Source organism: Schistocerca serialis, chromosome 4 (genome assembly GCF_023864345.2).
Source record: "Schistocerca serialis cubense isolate TAMUIC-IGC-003099 chromosome 4, iqSchSeri2.2, whole genome shotgun sequence".
Lineage (NCBI taxonomy): Eukaryota > Metazoa > Arthropoda > Insecta > Orthoptera > Acrididae > Schistocerca > Schistocerca serialis.
The window spans coordinates 672,787,629-672,803,943 of NC_064641.1; positions in this window are offsets into that span (position 1 = coordinate 672,787,629).

Sequence of the window (16,315 nt, forward strand, 5' to 3'; positions counted from 1 at the left end):
TGGTACCGCTAAATGATCTCTCATAGCCTGTCCCAATTGCAAATACGCGTGGGAAGAATGGTTGTCGGTAAGCCTGTGTATTATCTCTAATTTCTCAAACTTTTTCGTCATTGTCATTATGCAAGTTGTATGTTGAAGGAAATAATGCGTTGTCTGATCTTCCCGGGAAGTTCTCTCTCGAAATTTCAATATCAACATCTCCGTGATGCACAACGCCTCTATTGTAATGTCTGCCACTGAAGTTTGTTCAGCATGTCGCTAACGCTCTCGCGCCGACTGAACGATCCCGTGACGAAACGCGCCGCCCTCCGTTGGACGTTCTCTATATCTTCTACCAGCCCTATCTGACAAGGAGCCCTAATTAATGAACAATTCTCAAGAATCGGTCGAGCAAGCGCCTCATAAGCCACTTCCTTCGTGTATAAGTTACATTTCCTTAAGATCGTTTCCATGAATCCCAGTTTGTCGTCTGCTTTTCCTACTTCTCGTTTTATGTGATCATTACACATAAGGTCGCTCTGGATAGCTACGCCTATATACGAGGACTGGAACTTAAATAGTGCCAACTATTTATTCACAACCGATGCAAAAGAGTTATGTGTTTGCACCTGTTACTGTCCTTCACAGTAGTCACCAGCGTTATGTAGAACCCGTTGCCAGCGATGTGGAAGGCGTAGCATACCCTTAGCAGAGTCTGTTCTGTTGATGGTCCGAATGGAGCGGTCTACTGCCTGTCGAATTTCTGGAACAGTTCTGAAGCGAATGCCACGAAGTGGTTCCTTCATCTTCGGAATCAAATGCGAAATATTACTATTCGTTTTTGGAGCATCACCCGCAGGTGATGCTTTGCGAAAGACGCGGCGACACTTCTTGCGCAACCCACCCATCATTTTGCCAGACAATGCGCTGGCGCATACAGTGCAAGCTGTGGCTGCTCTGTTCGGATGATGGGACTGGGAAGTATTGTACCATCCACCATACTCACCGGAATTGAGTCCTTGTGACTTTGATTTGATTCCGAAGATGAAGGAACCACTTCGTGGCATTCGCTTTAGAACTGTTCCAGAGATTCGACAGGCAGTAGACCGCTCCATTCGCAGCATCAACGGAACAGCCTCTACTAACGGTATACTATCGCCTTCCACATCGCTGGCAACGGTTCTACACAACACTGGTGACTACTTTGAAGGACACTGAACTATGGTCTGAAAATGATCCGTATCAGGTCGAAACCGAACACCATTTACGGATAAAAGTGTCGAAGGACAGACCGACGACAGCCACAATCGGGCCTTGAAATAATACACACTTTTCATATACGAGTATATATACAGAATAAAAGAATGTTTTCGTGCGATCAAGACTTTTCTATATAATATTTTATTACTAGTTCAGTGCGGTCGGTGCTGTTCCCAATATGTTTACAAAGATTACATAAGGAAAGTTGTTATTGTTGACAGTGGATGGGAAAAACGTAATGAAATCAGGTAATAAGAGTGGTCGGGCGTTGGAAAACGGAACTGTGATGCTACGCGCAGTAGTACCCTTTTTCAGACAAGTATTATTGGGATTTTTCCTCTTAAACGTACGTCAAGTGAGGTAGGTTTTCCAACTGACACATTTTGTTTATTTGTTAAACCATCATCAGTGGTGACTCTGTACACATTTCCCATAAATAATGGAGTTTTACATTTTCGATAACCACTGAGTTAAAAACAATTCTAAAGCAATAGCGACATTTTTATACGCAATTATTGTTCTGTTTCAACAAGAGGACGACCAGTTGCCATCAAAGGAAAACAGAAGAATAAAAGATATAAATTAACCATATGAAAGTCACAGTCGTAAGCAAAACTGTTTTTAACTCTCTGGTAATCGAAATTATGTATACAAAATATTACAGAATCGCCAGTAATGACGCTTTATCAATAAAACGACACGTGCTTGTTGAAAAACTTTCTTAAATTGCATTTCGTTTGGGACAGGAAAAGTCGGATAAAATGACTGCCATTTGAAGATGTACTGTGTATGTGCTGACACGACATCCGAGCAGTCCTATCACAGACATGTCTCTGAGGAACATGTGTCGCTATTTAAATGATGTGGCTTGATAATTGGTGAAAGACACAAAGATCATAGTACAGCGGAGATAACACAAGGAATCGTGTTTCCTAGATCAGTAATTGGCGGGGTGGATCCTCAGTATTTCAGAGCCAATGTTTCCACATGCGTAAACCACGGCACAGGGCGACCTCAAGCGTTTGACGAATGGACCTCACAGTGAGCTCTTCGAAACTGTTTGACGACACATGAGACGTTTTTGAGAGGAACTTCTGTGTTTCTTACACAAGGTATGTTACCCGTTTATCATTAGCACGTTTGGACTTCATGACTCACTTTAGAGAGCATTAGACATTGACAGAGTGTAAGAAAGATGGAAGAAATATTGTTTAACGTCCTGATGATGGCGGTTTCATTAGAAACGGAGCACAAGCTTGCGTTGAGGCTGGGTGGGGATATAAATGAATGGCGCTCTTTCAATGGAGCTATGCCGGCCTTCACATTATATGATCAAAATTATCAGGACACCTATTAGTGGACATTAATACGGGATGCGTCCACATTTCGCCTTTATTGCGGCGTAAACTCTACTGGGCATACTGTCAACAAGGTGCGTGAATGTTTGTGGAGGAATGGCGACTCATTCTTTCCAAATAGCCGAAACCAGAGAAGGCAGAGATGTTGGTCGAAAGGGTCTGGAGCAAAGCTGACGTACTATCTCACAGGTGTTCCACTGGGTTCAGGTCTAGATTCCGGGCAGGCCATTCCATTTCACGAATGTTATTGTTAATTCCTGACATAGTCAAAATGGAGACAAGCTATCTAATATTTTACAGAAAGTTAAAAAATTTTCTTAACAAAATCTTTCAGTACTATAATGTAAGAGACGCATCTCAGTATAGTTGTAGACGGTCACCTGTGCAGTGTTGGCGTTGCAATCATTTTGGGGCCTATCCACGTTTTCGTTTATTTCATTATTTGGTGTAACCACAAGTTTTCCTACTAGATTTCATGTTTTTGTATCACATACCAGTGGTCAAAAATTTGTTGCGTGCTCAACTTATTTGTGTATATTTTTACATATATTTGTCTTAACTATTTTGGTGCACTTTGATGCTTAACATATATCTGTTAAATAATTCTTGTTTTCTCGGTTTGCTTTCTCTATCTTAAAATCTCTATTAACTTGTTCTTACTGTTCCTAATTATGTGTACACGAGCGGCAACTATCGTCATTTTGCTTTTTTCCTTGCGGGTCAGCGCGAGCGCGCGTATCCGGTTAGTTCGCTTAGAACTCTGAATGGGGCCACATACTACTGGACCCGCTGGCATTCCTTTACATAACGGTTTGGCTGACAAGTTACTGGTGTGGCGATTTTATAAGCAAAATACTGTACATCAGTGCGGACATGTACGGTGGGTTTGTTCTCTTCGTATTTGTGGCTTGGTCCATGACATTGTGCGTTTTATTGTGTATTGATATCTTCTGTTTATTTCTTAGGTATTGTATATCCAATGTTTTATCTCAATGGTATATGTCGTTGTTATACTGACACGCGTCTCTTTCACTAGTCCACTGTGATGCAGATGTTGTGTCTTGGTCTCTTTTGTGAGGAGGTACTTATTCCGGAAGTGACTACACATACAATTACAGGCTTAACACTCCTTAAAATTACTTGAAAATTAACAAGGTGAAACATGATTTTATTTTTTATTTATTTAATTTATTTATTTATTGTTCCGTGGGACCACATTTAGGAGAAGTCTCCATGGTCATGGAACGAGTCAATACATGAAATTATAACACGATTGTAGAAACAGATAAAATGAAATATAAGAAACATATTCAGGCGACACGTCGTTAGTTTAAATAAAGAAAATCAAGAATGTAACACTGGAATTTGCTTAATTTTTTATCTCTTCCAGGAGCTCCTCGACAGAATAGAAGGAGTGAGCCATGAGGAAACTCTTCAGTTTAGACTTAAAAGTGTTTGGGCTACTGCTAAGATTTTTGAGTTCTTGTGGTAGCTTATTGAAAATGGATGCAGCAGAATACTGCACTCCTTTCTGCACAAGAGTCAAGGAAGTGCATTCCACATGCAGATTTGATTTCTGCCTAGTATTAACTGAGTGAAAGCTGCTAACTCTTGGGAATAAGCAAATATTGCTAACAACAAACGACATTAAAGAAAATACATACTGTGAGGGCAATGTCAAAATTCCCAGACTATTGAATAGGGGTCGACAAGAGGTTTTCGAACTTACACCATACATAGCTCGAACAGCCCGTTTTTGAGCCAAAAATACCCTTTTTGAATCAGAAGAATTACCCCAAAAAATAATACCATATGACATAAGCGTATGAAAATATGCGAAGTATACTACTTTTCGTGTTGAAATGTCACTTATTTCAGATACTGTTCTAATGGTAAATAAAGCGGCATTTAGTTTCTGAACAAGATCCTGAACATGGGCTTTCCACAACAGCTTACTATCTGTCCGTACGCGTAGGAACTTGAACTGTTCCGTCTCGCTTATAACATGCCCATTCTGTCTGATTAAAATGTCAGTTCTTGTTGAATTGTGGGTTAGAAACTGTAAAAACTGAGTCTTACTGTGATTTAGCATCAAATTATTTTCCACAAGCCACGAACTTATATCATGAACTACATTATTTGATAATGTTTCAATATTACACACAAGATCCTTCACTACCAAGGTGGTGTCATCAGCAAACAGAAATATTTTTGAATCACCCATAATACTAGAAGGCATATCATTTACATAAATAAGGAACAGCAGTGGCCCCAGCACCGACCCTTGGGGAACGCCCCATTTAACAGTGCCCCATTGGAACTGAACATCATTACCACTCTCAATATTGCGGAGGATTACCTTCTGCTTTCTGTTCTTAAAGTAGGAGGCGAACCAATTGTAAGCTACTCCCCTTACTCCATAATGTTCCAACTTCTGCAGTAATATTTTGTGGTCAACACAGTCAAAAGCCTTCGTTAAATCAAAGAAAACACCTAACGTTCGCAACCTTTTATTTAATCCGTCCAAAACCTCACAGAGAAAAGAGACTATAGCATTTTCAGTTGTTAAGCCATTTCTAAAACCAAACTGTACATTTGACAGCAAATTATGTGAATTTAAATGCTGCAGTAACCTTGTATGTACAACCCTCTCGATAACTTTAGCAAACACCGATGGCATAGAAATAGGTCTATAATTGTCAACATTATCCCTGTCTCCCTTTTTATAAAGTGGCTTCACTACCGAGTACTTTAATCGGTCAGGAAACCGACCACTCCTAAAGGAAAAGTTACAGATATGGCTAAGTACTGAGCTAACATACGTGGAACAATACTTCAGTAAAATTTAAATGCTGCAGTAACCTTGTATGTACAACCCTCTCGATAACTTTAGCAAACACCGATGGCATAGAAATAGGTCTATAATTGTCAACATTATCCCTGTCTCCCTTTTTATAAAGTGGCTTCACTACCGAGTACTTTAATCGGTCAGGAAACCGACCACTCCTAAAGGAAAAGTTACAGATATGGCTAAGTACTGAGCTAACATACGTGGAACAATACTTCAGTATTCTGCTAGATACCCCGTCATATCCATGAGAGTTCTTGGTCTTTAGTGATTTAATTATTAACTCAATCTCCCTCTTGTCAGTATCATGGAGGAGCATTTCAGGTAACAGTCTCGGAACACTTTTTTCTAAGAGCGCTATATGATTCCCTGTTGCGACTAGGTTTCTATTTAGTTCACCTGCTATATTCAGAAAGTGATTATTAAGTACTGTACATATATGCGACTTATCAGTAACACGGACATCCCCACTACGCACTGATTCTATATTCTCGACCTGTCTCTGCAGACCAGCCACTTCCTTTACGACTGACCATATGGTTTTAATTTTATCCTGAGACTTAGCTATTCTATCTGCATACCACATACTTTTTGCCTTCCTGAAAATCAAATTACTAGAACTTACTCATCTATAAAATGTGCCTTTCCTTCGATACAGACTATGTTTCTATTTCATCAATTCAGTTTACAACAGAAAATGCTCGTACACTTGCACGAAATATTGCCTCGAACAACCAATTGTAAATTACACTAGCCGCTGACCACACACTCAGAGGCGCGTTAATATATGGCAGGTCTAATTCTATATTAACACAGACGTTGGGTTATGTTAACAAGTACCAATAAAAAACCAACACTTAACCTCGTTCAGGTGTGAGGGAGTCGTGACTTGCAGGACTGTTAAGCAGAGGCGTTATTGCCGTGTAAGTGATTTTGCCGTAAAATTTAAGCCTGCAGAATTAGCCCGGAACTTGGTGACCACGTTGCACGCGGTGTCCGTTGCTCTTCCCGGTACTCGCCGCTATCAATCATTAATCCTGTTTTGTAGGGAGCACATTGTGCTCATGTGGGAGTGATCTACATGCTTGTAAGACAATACACTGGTAGCCAAGATCGCAGGAATTCTTTTTATTCCATGATTGCCGGTTTCGGCGAAACTGAAGCCGCCATCATCGGATCTAGTGGGGACAGAAAACACTATAAAGTTGGGCTTGTATTCCACTTTATAACATGTATACAAATAATTTTAGTTACATATCGTAGGACGCATACACGTTACAACATCAAGGCAAACAATGGTGATATTAATAGTTGCCTATAACACACAGGCCTTACAATTGTCGTAAGTAGCACTTAGGCGTCCAAGAGAGATGACATTATAAATGTTAAGTGTCTCCATCACATACAAGTGCAAGCTAGGTACTCTCAGTAGATTTTATATGTCACTAGACTGATGTGCTGTATATAACCCTGCAGATCCCATAAAATATCTATCTATGAGCGTATCTTAGCACATTTTTGTAATTCCGCAGTTCTCATGAAATTTGTATTTTCTTTTCGATATATGTGACCAGGCAGATGTACAATTGTGTAGGTCTACAGATTTCATAAGTTTTGTATATGTTTACGTGATACAGTAATCTCTAGAATTATGTGCAATCCCTAATGACGCAGTGTTACCACACACGCCTGTTTGACGCGAGCTGTGAGATTTATTTGTGCGTCTTCTGCTAACGCCATCTCGCGACGTGGCCTGTAGTGCAAGAACAGAGCCGGAGTTGCGGTAGTACCTAGCTTGCGCTTGTATGTGATAGAGACACTTAACATTCATAATGTCATCTCTCTTGGACGCCTATGTGCTACTTACGACAAATTTGTAAGGCCTGCGTGTTATAGGCAACTATTACTATCACCTTTGTTTGCCTTGATGTTGTAACCTGTGTCCTAAGGTACGTAACTAAACCTATATGTATATATGTTATATAAGTGGAATCCAAGCCCACCTTTATAGTGTTTTCTGTCCTCCCTAGATCCGATAATGGCAGCCTTAGTTTCGCCGAAACCGGTAATCATGGAATAAAAAGAGTTCCTGAGATCTTGCCTAGCAGTTTATTGTTTTACAATCATTAATCCAACCGGCAAAGCTTGCCTTCGACCGATTTAACCACGCGCGGCTTTTCGAGACCCGTGCCGGACACCAGCAGTTCCCCAAAACCAAACACTTGCCAGCCACGTGCCCTCCAGCTAACTGTCAGTACCAGGGCCCGCCAAAAACTAACAGCACACCCCTCGACCGAAGACTCTACTCCCCGACATACGATCAACATCGATATTGGCAGCCCAAGTAGTTAGTGGCGCGAGCGGACTGCCATGCCCGCCAAAATTAAACTGGCCACGGCTCAGCACTATATATGGTTTTTACTACCGGCATGTGTTTGACTTTTTGTCTGTATTATAAAGGATGTTCTAATCCCTTCTCGCATCTTACCTTGCAATAGTTTCCTTTTATTATCCCAAATCTGAAGATGGCTGTGTAATCAGCTGAAACTAGGCATCTCTTCATTTACTTGCTTGCAGTCTTGAATACTGAAAGATTTTGTTAAGAATTTTTTTCTTATTTTTTGTACGTAAGTTATTGCTCATAAAATATTGCCTCACCGATCCTTCTTTGCGACAGGCAGTATTGTCTTGCTGATAAAAACAATCATTGTTTCTGAACTGTCCCTGCTGTAAGAATTAAGCGTTTTATTAAGCACAAAATGGGTACCACATAAACATCAACAAAAGCAAAACGAGGATAATAGAATGTGGTCGAATTAAGTCGGGTAATGATGAGGGTATCAGATTAGGAAATGAGACAACGTAGTAAACGAGTTTTGCTATTTGGGGAGCAAAATAACTGATGATGGTCGAAGTAGAGAGGATATAAAATGTAGACTGGCAATGGCAAGGAAAGCGTTTCTGAAGAAGAGAAATTTGTTCAAAAAATGGCTCTGAGCACTATGGGACTTAACTGCTGAGGTCATCAGTCCCCTAGAACTTAGAACTACTTAAACCTAACTAACCTAAGAACATCACACACATCCATGCCCGAGGCAGGATTCGAACCTGCGACCGTAGCGGTCTCGCGGTTCCAGACTAAAGCGCCTAGAAGCGCTCGGCCACTCCGGCCGCCAGAAATTTGTTAACATCGAGTATAGATTTGTCAGGAAGTCGTTTCTGAAAGTATTTGTATGGAGTGTGACCATGTATGGATGTGAAACATGAACAGTAAATAGTTTGGACAAGAAGAGAATAGAAGCTTTCGAAATATGGTGCTACAGAATAATTCTGAAGATTAGATGGGTAGATAACATAACTAATGAGGAGGTATTGGATATAATTGGGGAGAAGAGAAATTTGTGGCACAACTTGACTAGAAGAAGGGATCGGTTGATAGGACATTTTCTGAGGTATCAAGGGATCACCAATTTAGTATTGAAGGGCAGCGTGAAGTGTAAAAATAGTAGAGGGAGACCAAGAGATGAATACACTAAGCAGATTCAGAACCACGTAGGTTGCAGAAGGTACTGGGATATGAACAAGCTTGCACAGGATAGATTAGCATGGAGAGGTGCATCAAACCAGTCTCTGGACTGAAGTCCACAACAACAAACAAGGGTACCGTTCTATAACTGTCCTCACTGGAGCTAATAATAAGTAACATTCTCCAGGCATTCGCCAAACCCAGACCCTTCCATAGGATTATTTCACGGTATAGTGCGCGTCAGCACTGCATAACACTCGTTTCTACTCATCCACAGTCCTGCTGGGTCGCTACCTCTAACGTCCCTTATTGTTAGCTACAGAAATGTGTGGCTTCTGAGACGGTGCTCCATGACTGTCCACTTTTTTTAACTCCCTACACAAAGTCATTGTGCTATCTGCACTCCTGGTAACACTTTGGAGCTTATGAGTGATTCCTTCCGCTGATTTATTGCGACTTTTTACAACAATCCTCTCGCGAAGAGACCATGAGGATAAAATCAGAGAGATTAGAGCCCACACAGAGGCATACCGACAATCTTTCTTTCCACGAACAATACGAGAATGGAATAGAAGGGAGAACCGATAGAGGTACTCAAGGTACCCTCCGCCACACACCGTCAGGTGGCTTGCGGAGTATGGATGTAGATGTAGATGTAGATGGTCAATGTCTATCAGTCCATAGGTCTGCCTGGCCTTGCTTTAGCTGTGATTGTTGCTTTGCGTTTCCACTGCACAGTGACGTCACTGACAGTGGACAAGGACAGCTTCGGAAGGGTTGCAACGCCCCCGATGGATTTGTTGCTATGGTGACCTGGAATGAGTGGTCACTGAGCTCTGCTGACGGACTCATGCTGCTGCTGTTGCTTCTTCGCTGGCGACACAAGACTCCCCGCATAATTCCTTACTGTTAGTGACTTCTAGTGGTCAATTCCGCATTACATAGCGATGTCCGGATACTTGTGGTCGGACAGTGTACCTGAATCTATTTATGGAAATCATGGAAAAGCTAAATCTTTCTGACCGAACGGGGATTTAAACCAGTGTTCTTCAGAATATGACTCCATCTTACGACTATAGCACCTCTCACGCCAGACTGCAGCTATTCGTTAGTGTTCTGCGTGAACCGTTAAGTTACAAGCGTAGTTTAGCTGAGAGGAACTGCAGTTTGAGGCTGTTTCAAAAAGCAGGGGCCCCGAGCGGCAACGTCAAAGCGCCGGCAGCACGCTTGTTTACACCGCTTGTTTACAGCGTCCTGTCCGTGCCAAAAGAGCGCCGGTTAGTCATATGTTCTCAGGGACACACAACCAACCACGATTTTTTGAATCTGTTATTTACAGTCCACAAGAAAAGGAAAGCTGACTGCAGTAATATGACCGCTCTTCATCCTTTGAGGCCGCAGCTAGTGGTCTCGCGGAAGCGTTCTCACTTCCCGTGCACGGGGTCCCGGGTTCGACTCCCGGCGGGGTCAGAAATTTTCACCTGCTTCGAGAAGACTGGGTGTTGTTGTGTCGTCTTCATCATCACCATTCATCCTCATTACGGTCGGAGGAAGGCAATGGCAAACAACCTCGACTAGGACTTTGCATAGTATGGCAGTGCGGGTCTTCGCATTGTTCCCCTATGCTCTGTCAAGGAGTATGGGACTTCATCATCATCATCCTTTAAATGAACTGATTAAAAACAAATTGAAATATTGGTAGTAATAAAAACGATGGTTTGCAGCTTGATGAGATATGTGTAGTCTTGACTTATGTGAGGATGATGATAATGCAGCCCCGTGGCAACGTTTTCTGCGAGGGGGATTCAATAAGTAATGCCATTTTTTAAATGGAAGCAGCTTGGTTTTATTCAGGATTCCAATACAGCATATTATTCCCCACTCTTTTGCTAACAAAACTCTTTTTTTTAACATAATCTCCGTTCAATGCGACGGCCTTACGCCACGTTAAGGGGAGGGCCACATCGTACGACTCTACTGGTCGACGCCGGAGCCAACGTCTTGCTGCATCAATAACCTTTCCCTAATCTACCAACTGCTTCCCGCGGAGTGAATCCTTCATTCGACTATGCTAATGGAAGTCGGAAGGTGCTAGATGCTGACTGGGTGGATGAAAAGGAACAGCTGCTCTCCTGTGCGCATGCTTCCATGAGATCTTGCGTTGTCATGGAGAAGGATAAGTTCGTTTGGATTTTTGTGCCGACGAACACTCTGAGGTCGTTTCTTCAGTTTCCTGACGGCAGCACAGCTGCGAACGGTCGGCCGGCATGCAGTAGATCGGACAGGTTTGCGTGGCCTTGTTGCGATGATGACAGATGCCTCGCCCAACGACTCACCGTGCCAGGTCTCCGTAGACATCCTGCAAGCGTCTATAAATATCTGCAATGTTCTGGTTTTCTTTCATAAGAAACTCAGTGGCAGGTCTCTGCTTGGAACGCACATCCGTTATAGACGCCACTTTGAAGGCTACGAGCCGGCCGCTGTGACCGAGCGGTTCTAGGCGCTTCAGTCCGGAACCGCGCTGCTGCTACGGTCGCAGGTTCGAATCCTGCCTCGGCCATGAATGTGTGTGATGTCCTTAGATTACTCAGGTTTAAGTAGTTCTAAGTCTACGGCACTGATGACCTCAGATGTTAAGTCCCATAGTGTTCAGAGCTATATATATATATATATATATATATATATATATATATATATACAGCGAGATTCTAAAATTGCCATCTTTATTATGAATGAATTGGTCAGATTCGAGATCTGCCATGCCACAGAAACGACTATTACAGGTGACACAAAAAAACGTACCTATCCCAGAGAACTGAACGTTTTCCATTCACTTCTAGAAATGTATCAGTATTCAGTAATCCCCAGAAACTCTTTATACTAGATTCCGGGGTGGGGGCTCTCTTGCAGGCATTGACGACAAACGGTTCAGATCAGAAGAGAACAGAAAGTTTCGAAATGCGGTGCTACAGAAGAATGCTGAAGAGTAGATGGATAGATCGAATGTCTAATGAGGAGGTACTGAATCGAATTGAGGAGAAAAGAAATTTATTGTACAACTTGACCGAAAGACGAGCTCGGCTAATAAGACTTTCTGAGGCCTCGTGGAATATTGAGGTTGGCTGCGGAGTGAAGTGTGGGAGGTAAACATTACGGAGGGAGACGAAAGAATGAATGTTCAAACACTAATCAACACTCACTACTTTTAAACCCTAACTATTACCTGTAACAATTAAATTTTCTCTACCAAAACGAGCACGGTATCGATATTAGAAGCAGGCGGAGAAATGACTACATACTTGCAGGTTCCCTCGGCTGCCACCAGGTTTTGTGAGCAACTGGCTACGTATGTTGATATTGCAACCTTATTACAAGTTCCTGAGGCATGCCAGATAATACACTAAGGTGAAATTATGGTGTAATATGCAGGTTCTGGAAACACCGGACGAGTTTCTGTAGCATGAAGGGCTGGGAATATCGAGAGCGAAAGGAATTCTCTTTCTGCATTGACCTTCAGGAGCAAAGTAAACGCAAAATGGGCTTCCGCCAGTTACTTCGGCAGAACAATGCGCTAATGTATGTAGAACACTGCCGTATCTAAGCGTGCAATCGTTGTGAACGGTTGGCCGGCGGAGCAACACACGGAACTCGCAATATGCGGCCGCTCTACGCGCCGCTGCCCGCAGCTGCGTAGCGATCGACCAGGAAGCTGGGAACTCTAGTCACAGCTGTGCAGCTGTTGCGCGGGACATCCCCACAACCCAACCACCCGGCTTGCCTCAGCCACCTCGCATACTCAGTCGTCCTGTCAACCAAGGACATGGCCAAGCTCAGTGTTACCGTTTTCTATTTTACTGCTCTCAATCAAAATCCCAGCACCATGAAGACGGCACGGAACAAACGATAGACTGGCACTGAGTGTACTACAGGCTTGAATATGCAAATGATCAGCATATCAGTGCAACAGCCTGAATTATGCAGCAGTAACGTCTTTTGCAGTCTGTACTCCGTGAGTTTATCATTCAGCAATGGCATCAGAATGTTCGTTGCGGTGAGATCGTGTTATACGTCGTGTAATAAGGAAAAACATGAACCATCATGTGTGGAGTTTCGGTAATGGCAGGACCGTGGCCAAGCGACAATGCAGCCGCCTTACGATTTTCATGTGAATATGGAATCAATAGGAGGAGGAGGAGGACCATTCTTAACGTCTTGCAGGCTCTCATCATCGTCACGTGACTAGCGCCAAAGAGGACAGACATACTGATCGCTCGGACGTATAGGATCTTGTGTGTACACTACTGGCCATTAAAATTGTTACACCAAGAAGAAATGCGGATGATAAACGGGTACTCATTGGACAAATATATTATACTACAACTGACATGTGATTACATTTTCACGCAATTTGGGTGCATAGATCCTGAGAAATCAGTACCCAGAACAACCACCTCTGGCCATAATAACGGCCTTGATACGCCTGGACATTGAGTCAAACAGAGCTTGGATGGCGTGTACAGGTACAGCTGCCCATGCAGCTTCAGCACGATACCACAGTTCATCAAGAGTAGTGACGGAGTACTGTGACGAGCCAGTTGCTCAGCCACCATTGACCAGACGTTTTCAATTGGTGAGAGATCTGGAGAATGTGCTGGCCAGGGCAGCAGTCGAACATTTTCTGCATCCAGAAAGGCCCGTACAGGACCTGCAACATGCTGTCGTGCATTATCCGGCTGAAATGTAAGGTTTCGCAGGGATCGAATGAAGGGTAGAGCCACGGGTAGTAACACACATGAAATGTAACGTCCAATGTCAAAGTGCCACGAATTTGGACAAGAGGTGACCGAGACGTGTAATCAATGGCACCCCATACCATCACGCCAGGTGATACGGCAGTATGGCGATGAAGAATACACGCTTCCAACGTGTGGTCACTGTGATGTCGCCAAACACGGATGCGACCATCATGACGCTGTAAACATAACCTAAATTCATCCGAAAAAATGACCCAGGTTCGTCGTTGAGTACACCATCGCAGGCGCTCCTGTCTGTGATACAGTGTCAAGGGTAACCGCAGCCATGGTCTCCGAACTGATAGTCCATGCTGCTGCAAACGTCGTCGAACTGTTCGTGCAGATGGTTGTTGTCTTGCAAACGTCCCCATCTGTTGACTCATGGATAGAGACGTGGCTGCACGATTCGTTACAGCCATGCGGATAAGATGCCTATCATTTCGACTGATAGTGCTACGAGGCCGTTGGGATCCAGCACGGCGTTGCGTGTTGCCCTCCTGAACCCACCGATTCCATATTCTGCTAACAGTCATTGGATCTCGACCAACGCGAGCAGCAAACGTCGCTTTACGATAAACCGCAATCGCGATAGGCTACAATCCGACCTTTATCAAAGTCGGAAACGTGATGGTACGCATTTCTCCTCCTTACACGAGGCATCACAACAACGTTTCACCAGTCAACGACGGTCAACTGCTGTTTGTGTATGTTAAATCGATTGGAAACTTTCCTGATGTCAGCACATTGTAGGTGTCGCCACCGGCACCAACTTTGTGTGAATGCTCTGAAAAGCTAATCATTTACATATCACAGCATCTTCTTCCTGCTGGTTAAATTTCGCGTCTGTAGCACGTCATCTTCGTGGTGCAGCAATTGTAATGGCCAGTAGTGTAATAAGGTCTTATTATGGGCCCTTTATGGAAGGGCAACTTTTCCCAACATCTTTGGGATTTCGACAGTGGCAAGACCATGACTAACCGAGAATCCAGCTAGGCTATGACTTTGTTGAGAATATGGAACAAACAGGTTAAGGAGAAGCATTCATTGGCCCCGTATGACTAGTGCCAGAGAGGATAGGCATACTGATTGTTTGGAAGTGTACGATCTTGTTTGGTATAAAATCGTGTTATGTGCCATTTAAGAAGATGAAACATATGCCAAAACATGTGAGGTTTTGACTGCAGCCGGACCGCGGCCAACAGAAAATGCGACCTGCCTTATAGTTTTCAGGAGAACATGGAATCAATAGGTTCAGGAGAATTATTCTTAACCACTTGCATGATACCATCGGTGTCACTGAACTAGCAACAGAGAGAACAGACATATTGATCACTTGGACATGAGGATCTTATGCGTAATGAGGTCGTCCTGTGCACCATGTATAAAGGGTGACCGTCTACAGTCACATGTGGGACTTCGACAGCGGCGGGACCATAGCCAACTGAGAATACGGCTGCCTATGACTTCAGGAGAATCTTCTCAACGCCTTGTAGGATCTCATCGACCTCACTTGACTAGTGCCAGCCAGGAGAGACTTATCGATCACAGGGACATTTAGGATCTTGTTTGTGATAAAATCATGTTAGGCGTCATGTAAGAAGGAAGAAATCAAACAGCACAAGTGGTATTTTGACAGTGTGATCATCCAATGACTTTCAGCAGAATGTGGAATCAAGAGATTCAGAATAACCATTGCGTACGCCATGCTGGATCTCAACTGCCTCACGCGACTAATGCCAGAAAGAGTAGATGTATCGTGTTTTTCGAAGTCTTGATGCTTCCCGTCGGCAGTAGCTGTCTTTTTATTGAATTAGGTGGCCATGGGACGACGAAATTCCACCGAACTGGGTTGGCTGCAGATGGATACTATCTAACCCAGTAAATTGACAGAGTGATTTAAAACCATAAAACCTTAAGAATGAGTGTCTCAAAGTGGAGATAAATGTATTAAAAGCTCGGACTACCCACTTTCACAGGGAGAAAATGTTTATGGACAATACACATTGCATACGAGCGCTGTAAAGTTCCTAGACACTCCAATCTCTCACAGGCACAACCGATCATAAAAGACGCCTAGCATAGCCAGGAAGCGTCAGCGAACATTTTGTCTCTATCAAAAGTCGTTCCCCATCACATGATCTGTCACCCCTAGACGTTTGATAAAAATACTCTGAAACTCCCTACATACCTATAAGTTTCCGGTGTTGTTCTGGCAGACCTTGGTACGGAAGGATTTCCGCTGTTGCACTGGACCGCTAGTTCTTCAGAGCTCTTACCTATGTATGGCACATACTGCCTGACAGAAGAAGTGAAGTCACCAGGAGACATGAACAGCTGTCAGTGTAAGTTTGTACCCTTACACACCATTCATACGTGGTAGTTACCGGAATTAAGGAAAAAGGTGGAAGGGAGGATCCACCAATATAACTTTCTTTTCACACAATCTGTTTATTTAACAATATATAACAATAAAATTTTCTTTAACAAAATGAACAAATTTGCAAAATTCTTTTGACCCTAAACCTTAAGGTGAATAGGCTTTTACGAAAGA